This window comes from Heloderma suspectum, chromosome 2, assembly GCF_057233095.1.
Source record: "Heloderma suspectum isolate Gila_16-S chromosome 2, 16-S_ref, whole genome shotgun sequence".
Classification (NCBI taxonomy): Eukaryota; Metazoa; Chordata; class Lepidosauria; order Squamata; family Helodermatidae; genus Heloderma; species Heloderma suspectum.
In genome coordinates this window covers 380,948,782-380,956,385 of record NC_139459.1, presented here as the reverse complement: position 1 = coordinate 380,956,385, position 7,604 = coordinate 380,948,782, and positions in this window count along the sequence as shown.

Here is a 7,604-nt window from a genome sequence, read left to right as displayed (position 1 = left end):
ATTGTATTGATTGATTGATTGATTTGCCTTGATTTGATTTTTTAAACGCCCATCTGGCCAGCTACCTGGCCACTCTAGGTGGTGTACAATGCTAATCACAACACAAAATACAATGCATTTACATAATCAACTGAACAAAACAACCTAACAAACCAACACTGCTCTAAAATACCCTAACCCATCCCAAATGCCTGTGTAAACAGCCAGGTTTTTAAACTGCAGGGGAAGCTCATCAAAGCGGGGGAATGCCACAGAGTGGGGGCCACCACAGAAAAGGCCCTCTCCCTAGTCCTCACCAGCCTAGTTGTCCTGGCTGATGGGAAGGCCTTCCGAGGCCGATCTCATGGAGTGCCGTCCTTGGTGTTGTTGGAGGCTCTCCTTAAGATAGACGGGGCCAGAACCATATAGAGCTTTAAAGATCAATGCCAACGCCTTGAATTGGGCCTGGAAATCTCCTTCAGCACTGATGTGGTCTCGCCGATGGCTGCCTTTAGTCAGGTGCATTCTGCACCAGCTGCAACTTCCGAACCGTCTTCAAGGGTAATGCCACATAGAGTGCATTACAGTAGTCTAGGTGAGAGGAGCACAGGTCATGAACTACTGATGGTAGCAGATGGTTAGGGGGGTGGGGGCACAGCCACCGTAACAGGAGGAGTTGGTACAGCGCTGCCTGGCTCACGGCTGACACCTGAGTCTCCATGGACAGCTTGGAGTCCAAAATGTCCCCCAGGCTGCGGAACCGGTCCTTCAGGGGCAGCCGTGCTCCAGTGAACACCAGGTCAGCCTCCCCCAACCTCCCCTTGTCGCCCGACAAAAGTACTTCGGTTTTGCAGGGGTTCAGTTTCAGCGTAGTCCTTTCCATCCAGCCACTCCCCAACTCCAGACACTTGGACAGGGTTTCTACAGCCACCCTTGGCAAGGATTTAAATGAGAGTTAGAGTTGCATGTCATTCGCATATTGGTGACATTATGCCCCAATCCTCCTGATGATAGCCTCCAGCAGCTTCACATAGATGTTAAATAATATTGAGCAGAGAATAGAACCCTGACGCACAAGAGAGCAGCCAAAGGTCTGAAGTCTCATGCCCCAGAGCTACCCTCTGGTACCTGCCAGACAGGAAGGAACTAAACCTCTGTTATATGGTGTCTCCGATACCCAGCCCTTCCAGGTGGTCCAGGAGGATGCCGTGTTCAATGGTTTCAAAAGCCTCTGAGAGATCAAGGAGAACAAGGAAGGAACATTCACTCCTATCTGGAGCCCTCCCCATATCTTCCACCAAGGTGACCAATGCCAATTCTGTCCCATGCCCAGGTCTGAAGCCCGATTGAAATGGATCCAGATAATTGGCTTCTTCCAAGTGTGCCTGCAACTGCAATGCCACACCTGCTCAATCACCTTGCCCCCAAATGGCAGAATCGAGACCGGGCAAAAATGGTTCAAGTCTTGGGGATCCAAGGAGGGCTTCATTAAGAGTGGTCTTATCACTGCCTCCTTAAGGGATTCTTAACAGCCTCCTGGAACAGCTCTCTGTAGATGCAATAGAGGCAGCATAAAAATTATTTTTTGCTGCTCTTATTGCCACATGGTAGGCTAAAGCTACAGCTCTAACCCATGTCTGATCACCTTCAAAGCGGGATTTCCACCACTGGCACTCTAGCCTTCTCACCTCCCACTTCAGAGCTCGCAACCAGGAGGTGAACCACGGTGCAGTCTGAGCTGTGTTCAGGGGGAGAGGGAGTGTCTGAGCCATCTGGTCTAATACGCCCGAGAAACGAGCATTTTTACATTTCAAGTCTTCCTCTGGGAAACACTTCGAGCATCTCTACACCAGCCTATGGTGGAAGGTCAGAGAGAGGGTGGGGGAAGGATGGGGCGGAGCACAAGAAAACCATCACAGGAAACCACACTGTAGGCTGTCCAGTTGCTAAGGCTAGCTATGACCCAAACCCGCATGAATTAACTAACTGCAACACTGTCCCCTTCCTGTAACATGCAGACAAGGTTGCAGTATTCCCAACACCTCCAGCCTTCTGGGGTTCCCTAGATAGCCATGTTGCCTTTCCCAAACAAGTTGATCATTTGGAGGTTTCCAGACTTTTGCTTAATTCCCTCTCCTTCTAAAGGCTTGAAATGCTTCTCCTAAGGCTTAGCTACTGGCACTAAGAGATTTTGATGGGTGGCCCTGGATTGTGCTACTCTGACTGTGTCAGCTCTAATTTACTTCTTCCACAAACAAGATCACACACATTTTGGTGAGCTCACTGGTAATACTCATGGCACTGCCTTCCCTAACTGGGTACCTTCCAGGTGTGTTTGACTGCAGCTCCCATAATACCCTGCCAATATAGTCACTGAGAATGATGGGAGTTACAGTCCAACGTGCCTGGAGGGCCCAGGCTGGGGAAGGCTGTCAGAGGGGGAGAATTCAGTTATATCATCTGGTTTGCTTTGTTTTATTGCCAGCAAACCTTTTTATTAATTAATTAATTTAATGTCTTAATCACCCATCTGGCCAGTCACCCGGCCACTCTAGGCCATGTACATGAATTTTGTTGTTGTTGTTCAGTTGTTCAGTCGTGTCCGACTCTTCGTGACCCCATGGACCATAGCACGCCAGGCCTTCCTGTCCTGCACTCTCTCCCGGAGCGTGCTCAAGTTCATATTCATTGCATCGGTGATGCTATCTAGCCATCTCATCCTCTGCCGTCCCCTTCTCCTTTTGCCTTCTGTCTTTCCCAGCATGAAATTGTACATTAAAACTTAGTATTTCTAAAAGTACCCTAACCCACCCCCAATGCCTGCCTGAACAACCACATTTCTAATGAGGGGGCATGGCGGAGTTAGGGATGTCAGAGAATTTTGCCACAAATCTCGGGGAGACTGAATGCCAGCGCATTCGGCCCCCTGAAATTGGTGACGAAACGGTCTGCCCCCCCACCCCCCCGGGACGGGTCTTACCTTGGGCGAATCCTCCTGGCGGCGGTGGCTCCGGCGGCGGTGTGGCGGCGGCGGCCAGTATTCCGACCGGCTGCCGCTACCGCCATTTCCAGTAAATAAAAACAAAAAACAAAAAATCGTGATAGGCTACATAAAGATTTACGTAGCCTATCACAGCTAGATTTTTAAAAAATACCGTGATAGGCTACGTAAATGTTTACGTAGCCTATCACGACTGAGTAAAAAAACAAACTGCGCATATGCAAATGGCAGCACCCATGGGCGCCGCCATTTGCATTCCTTATTTTGGCATGTTTGTCTGCGTAAACATTTATGTAGACTATGGCAAAAATAAGTGGAACGCAAATAGCGTAGTGTCTACGCTATTTCGTTCCCCTTATTTTCACCGTAGTCTATGTAAATGTTTACATAGACTAGATGTGCCAAAAGAAAGAACGCAAATGGCGGCGCCCATGGGCTCCGCCATTTGCGTTCGTGCAGGGTTTTTTGGTTTTTTTTTACTCAGCCGTGATAGGCTACATAAACATTTATGTAGCCTATCATGGCTGACTGCAGGGACGCAAACGGTGGTGGCTACGGCTGCCGCCATTTGAGGCCCAGCCGGCCAGGATTCAAGGGTGGAGGGACGGAGTGCCTCCCCCCTGGACAGAATTTCAGGGGGGAGGGATGGAGCGCCTCCCCCCCACCAGAATTTCAGGGGGAGGGACGGAGCACCTCCCCCCCACCGCGAATCAAATTTCGTTCAAGGTAGGTGACTTTCGTATATCCCTAGATAGGGATGGCGGAGAATTTCTCCACGAACCTCCGGGAGGCCGAATACCAACGTATTCAGCCCCCCGAAATTGGTGGTAAAATTCTCCGCTGGCCCCCCGCCCCCCCCCCCAGGATGGGACTTACCTTGTGCGAATGTCCCTCTTGTCCGTGGGTCCCGGCGGCCTTTCGGCAGTGTTTCGACTGGGGCGGTGGCCGGTCTTCTTACCGGCTGCCGCCGCTGCCATTGCAAATTAAAAAAGGAAAGTAAAACAAAAAACAAAAACACCCGTGATAGGCTACACAACAATTTACATAGCCTATCATGGCTGACTTTGGAAATCTAGCCATGATAGGCTACGTAAATCGTTACGTAGCCTATCACGGGTGTGTTTTTGTTTTGTTTTTACTTTACTTTTTTATTTTGCAATGGCGGCGGCGGCAGCCGGTCAGAAGACCGGCCGCCGCCCTCACCCCCGCCGAAACGCCGCCGAAACACTGCTGGGACCCGCCGCCGAGAGGGACATTCGGCCACGGTAAGTCCCATCCCAGGGGGAGCTGAGGGGGCCAGCGGAGAAATTCCCCACCAATTTTGGGGGGCCGAATGAGTTGGCATTCGGCCTCCCGGAGATTCGTGGAGAAAGTCTCCACCATCCCTACTCACCAGTCCCACTTTCATGCAAAGAGCCAAGAATAAATACAGACCACAGTCGCCTTTATTTAAGAAAGAAAAACAGCTGTACTCATGAGTATTCTTGCATAATATGCGGGTACAGCTTACAGTTTCATATAAGAGTGTGTTCGGTATATTCCTACAACACTAGCCTGAGAGAGAGCATAAGCACAGCATGTGCTCCTAGCAATGGAGGAAGGCAGAGAGAGTGAGAGGAAGAAGGAAAGGGTGGAGCAGGAAGCTACTGCTAGATTTGCTGAAGCTAGCTATGCCCCCAAATTCCTATGCATTAACTAGCTAAATGCCAAACTGCCTCCCTTCCTGTAGCCTGCAGATGAAGTTGCGATATTCCCAACAGCAATTGGGAGGGTCGGGAAAAGGATCAGAGCTGGCACTCTTCCAAGCTATGATCCTAACATTATTTACTCATTTCCAGTTTCTCATCTGTATGAAACTTTGAAACGGAGCTCAATAAGTAACTGAATAAGTAGGGATGTACGAAAGTCACTTCCCTTTTCACAGGGGTGCTTCGCGGTGGGGGGGAGGCGCTTTGCTTCTCCAACCAAAGTTCAGGCGAGGGGAGGGAGCTGTCCTGCCTCGCCTGGCCGAAATTCAGGCCGGGGGGGGAGGCTTCCCGACTCGCCCGGCCAAAATTCAGGCCGGGGAGAAGCGCCCCGTCTCCCCGGCCACAAAACAAAGTTTTATAAAAAAACAAAAACAAAAAACCCTGTGATAGGCTACATAACGATTAACGTAGCCTATGACGGCTAGATTTCCAAAGTCAGCTGTGATAGGCTATGTTAATCGTTACGTAGCCTATCACGGGTGACTTTGAAGAGAAAAATAAGCGCGTACACAAATGGCGGCGGCCTATGGGTGCCGCCATTTGCATTCCTTATTTGGTCCCGGTAGTCTATGTACATGGCCCTGCACCTGACACTAAGCAATGGAATGCACCAATATCATAAATCTCCTCCTGGATGTATTGGTGGCCCAATGGTGTTTCTCTGGCAAAGGCCTGGCCAAGCTCAATCGTCCAATGGCTGCCCCCCTAACTAGGATATGGTGCAGCTCCAGTGACTTTGCACAAACACCTTTTCCTCCATCCATACATCTGTACATGGAGTTACATGGAATTGAAGAAGTTGCAGAGTGGATGTTTCCTTCCCTTAGAATGATCAGATTCTGTGATTTGTTCTTGTTCTTGCCAAAGTTTAAGGGGATCTCCCCAAAGGTTGTCTTTGAGTCCAAAAATAAAAACACAAGCATCAAGAACCACATGAGGTAATAATGGGATGCTAACAAAACCACCACCAAATCACAGAAACATACGTATATGTCGACACAGAGGTGAAGTATGATTTGATGATGGTTTGGGAATTTATAAAGATCCCAAGGATCTATGTCTCGAATCCATGTTTTTGTGCAATGACAGTACTGGAGATGCTGGATAAGTTTGTGGTTCAGTCCATGGAGACAGAAATTATCTGTGATTTGATGGTGGTTTGTTGGGGGAGGGATCTCATCAGGATAGGCCAGAGCTGACTCCAGGTTGGAGGGGTCTGAAATGTCCTCTGCTGGCAGCCTTACCTGACTGTGGTTGCAGCACTTGGCGGCTGGGTCTAGCTGCCCTTTTTACTTTCCCACAATGCCCATAGGAGGCAGTTACAAAGGCAAACAAAGGCACAAACAAAGGCAGTTAGCAGAGAAACAACAAAAGGCAAAACAGAAGGACCGTTTACCTTTCCTACATGAACACAAGCTACCTTCGATTAACAAAAGTGGATCACACTCTTATTCAGTGAAGAAGAGAAAAACAGTTTACTCACATGTATTCATGCATATATACCGTGTGAAGTTTCAATAGAGTTCGTTCAGTCCATTTTCTATGCCATTCCACCGGCAGGAGCGAGAAAGAGCAAACACATGCCCTCTCAGCAATGGTAGAAGGTCAGTGAGTGGGGGGGGGGAGGATGGGGCAGAGCACAAGAAAACCATCACAGGAAACCACACTGTAGGGTGTCCAGATGCGAAGACTTGCTATGACCCAAACCCGCATGAATTAACTAACTGCAACACTGTCCCCTTCCTGGAACACGCAGACAAGATTGCTATATTCCCAACAACTCCAGCATTCTGGGGTTCCCTAGATAGCCATGTTGCCTTTCCCTAACAAGCTGATCATTTGGAGGTTTCCTGGCTTTTGCTTATTTCCCTCTCCTTCTGAAAGCTTGAAATGCTTCTCCTAAGGCTTAGTTATTGGCAGGAAGAGATTTCGGTGGCTGGCCCTGAATTGTGCTGCTCTGACTGTGTCAGCTCTACTTTACTTCTTCCCCAAACAAGATTACACACATTTTGTTGAGCTCACTGGTAATACTCATGGCACTGCCTTCCCTAACTGGGTACCTTCCAGATGTGTTTGACTGCAGTTCCCATAATTCCCTGCCAATGTGGTCACTAAGAATTATGGGAGTTATAGTCCAACATGCCAAGCGGTCCCAGTCCGGGGAAGGCTGTCAGAGGGGGAGAGTTCAGTTATATCGTCAGGTGTCTTTTATTGCTAGCAAACCTGTTTTATCAAGGTACAGAGGTACAGTTGGGAGTGTCAGGGAAGGGAGCAGGGCTGGGAAAGTATCCCAAGTTGCGTGCACATCCACTTACATCAGGGATGGGGAAGGTGTGGCCTTCCTGGTGTTCTTGGTCTGAAACTCCCATCATCCATCATTATTGGCTATGGTGTCGAGGGCCCAATAATATCTGGAGGCCCACGTGTTCCTGACCATTGGTATACATCAAAAATCATTTTCTTGATCCTGGCTCTTCTGTACATATTTCTTTAAGAGAGGTCAGGCCAAACTCACCTTTCCCCCATTGGTGACCCTTGTCAGAAGATGGAGCCACATCTGTGACTTCTCGCAAACATGTTTTTCTCCAGCTCGGCACCTGCGTCTTGAGCCACATGGAGAGTTCATGAAGTTGCAGAAGTGACACTTCCCCTTATAATTATCACAAACATAGTGATTCGTTCTGGTTCTTGCCAAAGCTCAAGAAATTTTCTTTTATTTTTACCAGAGATTGCCTTTGAGACCGATGACCTAAACATCAGAATCAAACATAATGTGATGTAACTTCTAGCACTATGCCCGGACAAAACCTGGTGCATATAATATCTCATGTGCTACGGAGAGCTTGGGCTGAGATCTTGGGCAGGCTGGGAAGACT